This window comes from Lepus europaeus, chromosome 15, assembly GCF_033115175.1.
Source record: "Lepus europaeus isolate LE1 chromosome 15, mLepTim1.pri, whole genome shotgun sequence".
NCBI classification, from domain to species: domain Eukaryota; kingdom Metazoa; phylum Chordata; class Mammalia; order Lagomorpha; family Leporidae; genus Lepus; species Lepus europaeus.
In genome coordinates this window covers 94,553,589-94,563,915 of record NC_084841.1, presented here as the reverse complement: position 1 = coordinate 94,563,915, position 10,327 = coordinate 94,553,589, and positions in this window count along the sequence as shown.

Below are 10,327 nucleotides of genomic sequence, written 5' to 3'. Positions count from 1 at the left end.
AGGCTCCTGCGATCTGTAGTATTCCCATTTCACAGACTAGGAAACTGAGGCTTACATTAAATAGCTTTCCTAGAGCTGCAGAGAGAGTGAGGGCAGGGGAAATCGTCAGATCTGGGAGACCACACTCCAAGGCGCTGCTTTCAGTCGCTGTTGACCAACTGTGTCTCCCAGCACATTCCGAGGCCACCAGGTCAGAATCCGTTTGATGTAGATTCATGAACCCTAGTCCCACCCCATTCAGGGACAACCGTAGTACCTGTACCCAGCTCCCAGGTGACTCTTAGGTAAGACTAAAGCTTGAGAATTACTTCCTTCTGCCCTGCTAAGCACGCAACTTAGCAAAGATGGTGGCGGAGAAAACCAAAACTCCAGTGGGAGTGACTGCACTCAGATCTGAAGTAGGTTTGAGTGATGGTGGTGGTGGGGATCAGGCCCCAAAGACTCCGCCCCCAGGAGGCCGCAGTGGGCACCCTGGGCTGCACATGTCCTCCCCGTGAGGACACGGCCTTCGTCCCCTGCAGAGGGGGCAGCCGTTGGAGCCAGCTCAGGAGCAGGGAACAGGGAGCAGCCATCACCAGCCGGGATCTGCTGCCCGACTTCAGAGTCTGGAGCCCTGCAGGTGAGTCCTTGTTTACCAGTGACCTGGCCGGGTCTGGGTTACAGCAGCTGCACGAAGGACTAAGACAGCGTGAACTGCCGAGGCCTGACATGGGGCACTCAGAAAGCTCCCTGGGAACATGTGATTGGAAGATAAGCTTGTTTTGGGGCAAAGCGTTTTTGAAACCCACGGCTAGTTTTTCTGTAAGCTGCATTTTCCTAGAGCTTTTTGAGTCCTGTGCTCGGTTGTGCTGTCCTGGAGCAACTTCCAGTGTCCACTCTGGGTGTCCTTTGGGGCCTCACGAGGTGGGTTTCTGGGACACAAAGAGAGGAACCTTTTGTGTTAGGCCATATTTTTCACTTCCAGTTTCATGGCCACATCACTGTGCATTATGGGTGGAAAACAAACTAGCTTAGTGTCCTGTGCTGCCAACAGGTAGCATTGGGGTGTGTGGCCTAAGGGAGAGGGACGCGGAGCAGCAGCATCCTGCCGCAGGCCTCCTCCCTGAGATCCTGCCGTGTGGAGAACAGAGGTTCACATTCACACACAACGATTGGCATAGTCAACTTAGTGCAGGGCCCGTTGAGCCTGCCAGAGAGCAGCCGACAGTACAGAGCTGGCATGATATTAACTTGGCACATCGTGGGGATTAACTTGATCTTTCTTAACCTCTGACACGGGGGTCTCTGCTGACCTCGCAGAGCCACCCCTCCGTCCAGTTCTGCCCCTCGCCTCCCTTCCATCTTCTCCGATTCTCCTAAGCGGCGTGAGCCTCTCTGTGCTTCCCATGCATCTCTGTTCCCACCTCCACCCACACCTGTGCGTTTGCCAGGGCCCCAGACTCACATCGACTTTGCAGTTGGACATCCGGCAATTTCAGACAGAGAATCAAAGGAGCAGTTTTCAAGCCACAAGTCAGTCTGACAGCAGTAGCAAATGACCAGAAACGGTGGAAATGGGCACAGGCTGGGGACTGGTTGGTTGAACATCACTAGTCAATAAAATGGCATGTGACGTTCAGATGCTGTGGGGAGGAAGATATTTAATAACATCAAAATGTGTTTGTTGTATGACTTGAAGACATCCTGTTGCAAAGTAGGTGCTGTAATCTGTCAGGAAAATCGAGCATGTGGTGCTCTGAACGGACCCATGCCGGCACAGTAACCAGGCTTGCTTCTGCATCATGGGATTAAGGGCGGCTTGGGGTTTTCCCTTTTGTCCAGCTGTAGTTCACAAGTTGTTTTATTAGCTATTAACATTTATTTTTCATATAATAGAGGAAAAAAACTTTTTTTTATAATTGTAAAGTAAGGATGGCAATTGAACTCAGTATCCAATCTTACTGTCTCCCAGAAGTCCAAGAAAGGTGCTATAAATGGATTTTCTCTCACACAACACAGCCATGTATTTAGCTTCACACACAGCCACATATACACACTCACACAACAATCACATACAAAGAGTCACAAAGCACAACTGCATACACAAATACAACAGATTACACTCATACACAATCTCACAACATAATCACATTCACACACAGCACACAGCACAACTGCACATACATAGCACAGACACACATGCATGCAGCGATGGAGCATTCTGGCTCTTAAACCTGGAGACAGGACTGCGGGTGGCGCTGCACCTGATTTTTCTGTGTAAGCTAGATATGTTTTCTATCTTCTCCCTCTGTGTCCTGCTTACAACTCAGAACGGGGGCGGTGCCATCCCAGGAAGATGGCTCAGGATGAAGACGGGGCATGGGCACCAGAGCCGCCTCCCTCTGCGCTTCCCCTCCTCACTGATTCTGCTTGTCTTGTTTTCTCATCCCATCATTCCTCTGGCCTTGTATTCTCAGTCACACTCTGGAGGGTCCTCAGGGCATGGGGTTTGTTGAGCTGCGTCTTGAGGGATTTTCACCCGTGACTTGATCCCCGGGATTTACATGAGGTCAGACACAGCTCTTAGCCCACCAGTGTGACATGCTGTGACTGGGACATACTCACAGACAGGATGTAGAACTTCCCCCTCCCCCGGTCAACCCGGCACCCCGGAGACAACCTCTGCCGTCACAACCTGCCCTTCTCTGGTCTAGAAAAAAGCCTGACACCAGTGAGCTACACAGCAGTCACTCCGTTTGTGTCTTTTTTTCTTTCCTTTTCCTGAACACAACTTTTTTTTAAAGAATCATCCTGTTTTTTTGTTTTTTTTGTTTTTACTTCTGAGTGGTTTTCCATTATATGAATACCCTGCCATTTGTTTCCTGTCACCTTTTTCTTAATGTTGTTGTCACTGTTTTAATTTTAGGCCTCCCGTGGATGTGGAATATCTCTCTCGGTGGTTTTCATTTGCATTTCCTGGTGACTAATCATGCGATACCTTTCCAAACACTCATGGGCAATTTATTTCTCTCCTGAGAAGTGCACATTTAACTCACCTGCCCGTTTAAAAAAATGTATTTATTTCAGAGGGAGAGAGCAGGAAAGAGACAATTATCACCCCAGATGCCTGCAACAACCAGGCCTGGGCCAGGCCAAAACCAGGGCCGGGAACTTGTTGGTCTCCCTAAGGGTGTGTGTTGGAGACCCAGTTCCTGGAGCCATCACCACTGTTGCCCAGAGTTTGCATTAGCAGGAAGCTGAAGGCAGACGGAGTCAGGAATTGCACCCGGGCACTTCGACGTGGGCTGAGGATGTCTTCTCCACCAGGGTAAATGCCTGCTCCCCATTTGCTTACTTAACTCAAGGGGCAGAAACACAGAGAGGGTACTCCCATCCATTACTTCACCGCTAAACAAAGTCGGGAGCCAGGAACTCCATCCCGGTCTCCTGTGTGGGAGCAGGAACCCAGCTACCTGAGTTGGCACTGCTGCCTCCCAGGGTCTGCATGACGGAAGCTGGACTCAGCAAACCAAGGGACTGGGATGTGGCCTGGGGCATTTTAACTGCTACATGAATTGCCTGCTCCTCATTTGCCATTTAAAAGATGATTTTAAAGTTATGCGTTTATTTGAAAAGCGGAATATCAGAAAGGGAGAGAGAGCGAGAGTGAGAGCAAGCAAGCATTCTCATCATCTGGTTCACTCCCCAAATGCCCACAGCAGCCAGGGTTGGGCCAGGCTAAAGCCAGGACTCTGTCCAGGTCTCGAATATTATGGGTAGCAGGGACTCAAGCATTAGGGCCATCAGCTGCTACCTCCTAGCGTAGGCATTCGCAGGAAGCTGTTGTCAGAAGCAGAGGTGGCACTTGACCCCAGGTACTCTGTTGTGGAATATGGGTGTCCTGAGTGGGGTCTTAATCCGCTGAGTATAACCTCTGATCTCCCATGTGCCCACTATAAAAACAGAAGGGCTGTCTCCGCATTATCGATTTGTCAGGCACATGAACTTGTATTTTCTTTCTTTCTACTGCTTGTTTTTCATGTTTTAGTAGTGTCTTGATGAACAAAAGTGTTTAATGAAGTTTGAATTGCTGCTTTTTATGGTTAGTACTTTATATAACTTAAGAAATCTTTACCCAAGATTACAGACATTTTCCTGTATTTTTTCTATGTTTTATAATTTTTAGTTTTCATGTCTGTGTGTATGACACACCTCAAATTAATTTGTAAATTTTTTAAGTGATACAATCATTGTGCATACTTATGGGGTGCAGTGTGACATTGTGATATGTGTATATACATTGTGTACAGTGTGATGCTGTGATGTGTGCACAATGTGACTGTGATACATGTACTTGTATATGCACATATGTGATGCATACACATTGTGCATAGTGTGACCCTGTGCTACATGTACTGATGCACACACATGTACAGTTTGATGCCATGATGCTGTACATGAATGTGCACATATGTAGTGCACACACACTGTGACCTGCAATATGTGTACATATATGCGCACATATGCAGTGCAGTAGTGTGTCCAGTGTGATGCCATGATCCACATGCATGCATGTGCACATATATGACACACATATTATATAGAGCATGACCCTGTGGTACGTGTAGTTGTATGTGCACATATGTGATACAGTGTACAGTGAGACTGTGCACATTGTACAATGATGAAATTGGGGAAATGAGCCGGTTCATCACCTCAACATTTATGTTTATTTGTGCTAAGAGCGTTCAAAATCCTCTCTAGCCTTTTGGAAGCATTCATCACAGTGTTGTAGGTGCAGTGCCGTGCCATGCAGTAGGACACCAGGACTTGCTCTGATCCTGTCCCCTCCTTCTACCCTCCCAGCTCCTGGTGACCACCGCTCCTCTCTGAGCTTGTATGAGAGTGAATGACTCTTTCAGACCCCACATGTGAGGGAGGTCACACAGGACCTGTCCTTCCATGCCCGCTTACTGCATTTCATGCAATGACTTGCACATCACTAGGCTGAATAGTATTCCGTTGTGTACAAGGTGACTTCAAAGAGTTTGTGAGGAAATGGAATTAAAAGATGAATTTAGGAACAGGTGTTTGCCACAGCAGTTGAAATTCTGCGTAGGGTGTCTGCACCCCATATCGTAGTACCTGGGTTCGAGTCCTGTTTCTCCATCTGACTCTAGCTTCCTGCTAATGCACACTCTGGGTGTTAGCAGGTGGTGGCTCAAGTAGTTGGGTCCCTGCCACGATCCCGGGGGACCTTACTGAGTCCCAAGCTCCTGGGCTGGAATGTGAGGTCTGTGTCTGTCTCTAAGTCTGCCTGCCAAATGAAAAGAGATGTATTAAAAATTATTTGTGAAGTCAGAATCAAGCACAGTAGAGGCTATTGAAGCTGAATGTGAAACGCTGTGAGACAGAGAAGCTGGGGTTTGCAGGGAGGGCAGGCTGGCCACGGGCGGGGGTCCCAGAACTGAGGTGCGGAGGGGCCGCAGTCGGCCCGCCCTTCCCACCTGTGGTCTTCCCTGCTGCTGTCCTTGTCTGGAGCAGCGGAGCTGGCGGGCTCTGTCCTCAGGTCCCTTCTGAGGCACCGGGGAATGCGACTGCTCCCTGCCCAGCTCTCCGCCGTGCGTCATCACCTGGATGACACACAGGCCGGCGGCTCTGGGCCGTGCCTTCCTGTGATGCGGCGGCGGGATCTGAAGGGGCGTTAGTCACAGCACATTTCCAAGTCAGCCAGCCCAGGGAGTGCAGATAACATCGCACCACAGCCAAGGAAGCTGCTGCAGAAGTGAGCAGCCCGCCTCCCTCTGCGATTGAGCTGCAGGTGTCTTGCTTCCGGCCGCGCCGTTTCATTTCCCAGGACTGCTCATCTTCAAAACCTGCTTGTTTCGGTTAACTTCCAGGTTCTGGTCTTAGAAGAAGGCTTGGTGCCTGGCTGGATAGGGAGAGCTCTGTGTAGTGGACTTTGCTTCTGCCGTGTTGTGACAACCTGGGCAGATAGTTAATGCTTTCCTTTGTTCCCATCCTTCTCTTTGGAACCTCCTCACCCATCCACCACGGCAGCTGCATGTATCCACAGCCAACCCCAGAGGGAAAATACTGGGGAAAACTTAGTCTGCACACATATGCATTGTGTTCTTGTCTTTATCCCCTGACAGCACTGGGCACCAACTCTTCACTCACATTCTCTCTCTTTTTAAAACATTTTTTTTTTATTTGACAGGTAGAAATATAGACAGTGAGAGAGAGACAAAGAGAAAGGTCTTCCTTCCATTGGTTCACTCCCCAAATGGCCGCCACTGCCAGCGCTGCGCTGATCTGAAGCCAGGAGCCAGGTGCTTCTCCTGGTCTCCCATGGGGTGCAGGGCCCAAGCACTTGGGCCATCCTCCACTGCACTCCCTGGCCACAGCAGAGAGCTGGCCTGGAAGAGGAGCAACTGGGACTAGAACCCGGCGCCCATATGGGATGCCAGCACCGCAGGTGGAGGATTAACCAAGTGACCCATGGCACTGGCCCCCACTCACATTCTCTTGGGTCCTGTAAGTCTGCTAGAGATGACTCAACAGAGGGTTAGTTGTGTGCGGCTTTACCAGGAGCAAACACGATGCCACTTCCTGCAAGCGACTTGAGCAGCCAGGATTTGGTGTCTGTGGGAGCCATCCCCGCGGATTTGAAGGACAGTGGTGTTCTCTTAGTCCCAGTTTTTGCAGAACTGGACAGATGTGGGGTCAGTTCCTTCCTGTGGGCAGTTCCTGATCACTGTCAGTTTCTTTCTTTCTTTCTTTTTTAAGATTTATTTTATTTATTTGAAAGGCAGAGTTAGCGAACGAGTAAGAGGTCTGCCATCCACTGGTTCACTCCCCAAATGACCACAACAACCGGGGCTGTGCCAGGCCAAAGCCAGGAGCCAGGAGCTTCTTCTGGATCTCCCTCATGGGTGCAAGGGCCCAGGCATTTGGGTCATCCTACACTGCTTTCCCAGGAGCTTTAACGGGGAGCCGGATTGGAAGTGGAGCCCCTGGGACTCTAACACCCATAGATGCCAGCGTTGCGGGTGGCAGCTTTACCCACTGTGCCACAATGCTGGCCCCTCACCATCCCTTTAGGCCTCATAATTCCAGAGTCCTCTTCCCTCTGTCTCAGTCATTCCTCTGCCCTGAGCTTTCCTCTGGGGGCAGCTGAGCCATCACTGCTGTGGACCTGCTCCCAGCCTAGTCTGTGCAGGTGCCACTCTGGTTACATTTCTGCCTAGTGCCCACTTCTCTGGCTGTAGATTTGAAGTCTGCTAATGTTCTAATAAGAGGTCATTCCCTCTAATGAAAAATAATAATAGAAGAAGCATATGTATTCTTATAACACTGTTCCCATTGCAGTCTGATCAGTGCAATTTATTTTTTTTCAAATGTATTGATTGATGCCATTTATTTATTTTTTATTTGACAGGTAGAGTTACAGAGAGAAAGGTCTTCCTTCTATTAGTTCACTCCCCAAATGGCTGCCACGGCCGGCACTGCACCAATCCAAAGCCAGGTGCCTCCTCCCGGTCTCCCATGTGGGTGCAGGCGCCCAAGCACTTGGGCCATCCTCCACTGCCCTCTCGGGCCACAGCAGAGAGCTGGACTGGAAGAGGAGCAACCGGGACTAGAACCCGGCTCCCATATGGGATGCCGGTGCTGCAGGCAGAGGATTAACCTAGTGCGCCACCATGGTGGCCCCTGATCAGTGTAATTCAATCACAACTCCATCTGAGTCTGCCCTCTGCGTGTTATGTGTTATGTACCTTGATGTTTAATCCCTGTGACCCCCAGTCATTGTCACCACCCACAGGGAAGGAAACTTGGGATCACAGATGTCACTGAACCCAGGCATGGCTTTTTCTTTAATCTCTTGTAAATGTCTGTCATTTTCAAACCCTTGCTTCTGGAAATGTTTTGGAGAGCCATATGGCTGACATGGGATCGACACGTGGTGACAGGGTCCTACCCCCGGCCTCTGAGCCGTCTTCCACATTTCTGTGGACTAGGGTTATGAGAACATTGTTCAGAGTATTTTTGTATATTGACAAGTGACACATACGAGTTGCTGGGGACACAGCTGCCACCACAGGGACTGCAGATGTGCGGGTGGTGCCCGAAGATGGAGTGGCTTGGGGGACAGCCCTGCCTTCAGGTTCCTACCCTGTGCCTGACTACAAATGCCCCTTTGGTGTAAGCTCCACTTTTATGTGAGTCACTTAGAAACCACGTGAGGCCAGCAGCTCCTGTCTGTGGCTCATCAGTTAAGATGGAAAGAGATAACACACGAGGCTTTCATTCAAAGGCTGATTTCTGCTCACTTCCAGTGGGTGTCTGCTTAGTTTCTTCTTTTCTGATCTCAAGCACATCTTATCTATTAAAAATAGTTGCATTAAGAAGTAGCCAAGGGGCTGGTGTTGTGGCGTAGCTAAACTACTGCCTATGCCATTGTCATCCCATATGGGCACCAGTTTGAGTCCTGCTGCTCTGCTTCTGATCCGCTCCCTGCTAATGTGCCTGGGACAGCAGTGGAAGATGGCTCAAGTGCTTAGGCCCCTGTACCTACATGGGAGACCTGGAGGAAGCTCCTGGATCTGGCTTTGGCCTGACCAGTCCCAGCTATTGCAGCCATTTGGGCAGTGAACCAGGAGATGGAAGATTTCTCTGCCCCTTCCACCAGCGCCCCCCCCCCCCCCCAGCCACGACTCTGGCTTTCAAATAAATAAATAAATCTTTAAGAAAAGAAATAGCTAAGTCCATCTTTTACAGAAATAGAAAAACCACTCAGAAAGTCATGGAAAGTGGAAAAGGCTCCAGATAGCCAGAAGAGTCTTCAAACACAGAGGAGGCATCAGAGTTCTTTCTTTTTTTAAAATGTAATTTTTCCATGTACTTTTAAAAAAGATTTTATTTATTTATTTATTTATTTATTTATTTGAAAGAGTTACAGAGAAGCAGAGGCAGAGAGAGAGAGATATATATATATATATCCTCCACCCACTGGTCCACTCCCTAGACAGCCACAATGGCTGGAACGGCATCGACCTGAAGCCAATAGCCCTCTCCAGGTCTCCCACACTGGAACGCCATCCCAAGGACTTGGGCCATCCTCCACTGGCCTCCCAGGCCATAGCAGAGAGCTGGATCAGAAGTGGAGAAATCGGGATTTAAACCAGTGCCCATATGGGATGCCTGCACTGCAGGCAGCGGCCCACCCACCATGCCACAGTGCCAGCCATGACATCAGATTTCTTGATTTCCATATAGCTTACTGGGGCCAGCATTGTGGCACAATGGGTAAAGCCAGTGCCCACAATGCTGGTATCCCATATGGACACTGGTTTGTGTTCCGGCTGCTCCATTTCCAATCTAGCTCCCTGTTAATGGGCCTGGGAAAGCAGTGGAAGATGGCTCAAGTCCCTGGACCCCTGGACTCACGTGGGAGACTTGGAAGAAGCTTGTAGCTCCTGGCTTCACATCAGCCCAACTCCAGCTGCTGTGACTATTTGGGAAGTAAACCAGCAGATGAAAGATCTTTCGTTCTGTCTTTGCCTCTACCTCTCTATGCAGCTCTGCCTGTCAGATAAAGTATGTTAATCTTAAAAAAAAAAATTCAGATATTTCTGTGAAGGAGATATACAGATGGCCAACATTGCTAATCATCAAAGAAATCATCAAAACCACAATGAGATGTCACCTTATACCTGCTTGGATCGCTGTTATCCAAAGGCTAGGGCAGGACCCGTGTTGTGGTGTTGTGGGTTACGCCACCACTGTGATGGTGGTGTCCCATATTCGAGTGCCGATTCCAGTCATGCTGCCCCGCTTCTGATCCAGCTTCCTGCTAATGTGCCTGGGAAGGCAGGCGAAGATGGCCCAAGTGCCAGTTTAATGGAAATCAGTTTCCACGGATGTGGTCGATAGTCACTGCATTTCAGCTTCCCCACATCAGATCCGGCAGGAGTGGGTCCACCTTGTGTGGATGGTTGTGTGGGGTCAGATGCTGCCCACCTGCCAGTGCTGGCCTCATTCTCCCAGCTCCTTGTGGTGGCTCCTGAGGAGCGAGCATTAGTCATCCATGTGCTTTTGTGTGTGTGTGAGAATGAGTGTGAATGTGTGCAAGAGTGTGTGTACCAGTGTATGAGTGAATGTGTGCAACAGTGTGAGTGTGAGGGCAGGTGTGTATGTGCAACTCTATACATGTAAGTGTATGTGTGAATGTGAGTGTGAATGTATCACTATGTTAGTATGAGTGTGTGTAAGAGTGTGAGTGTGTGACTGAAGAGAGTACACGTGTGTGTGACAGTGTCTTTGAGCATGTGACATGGATGTAGGA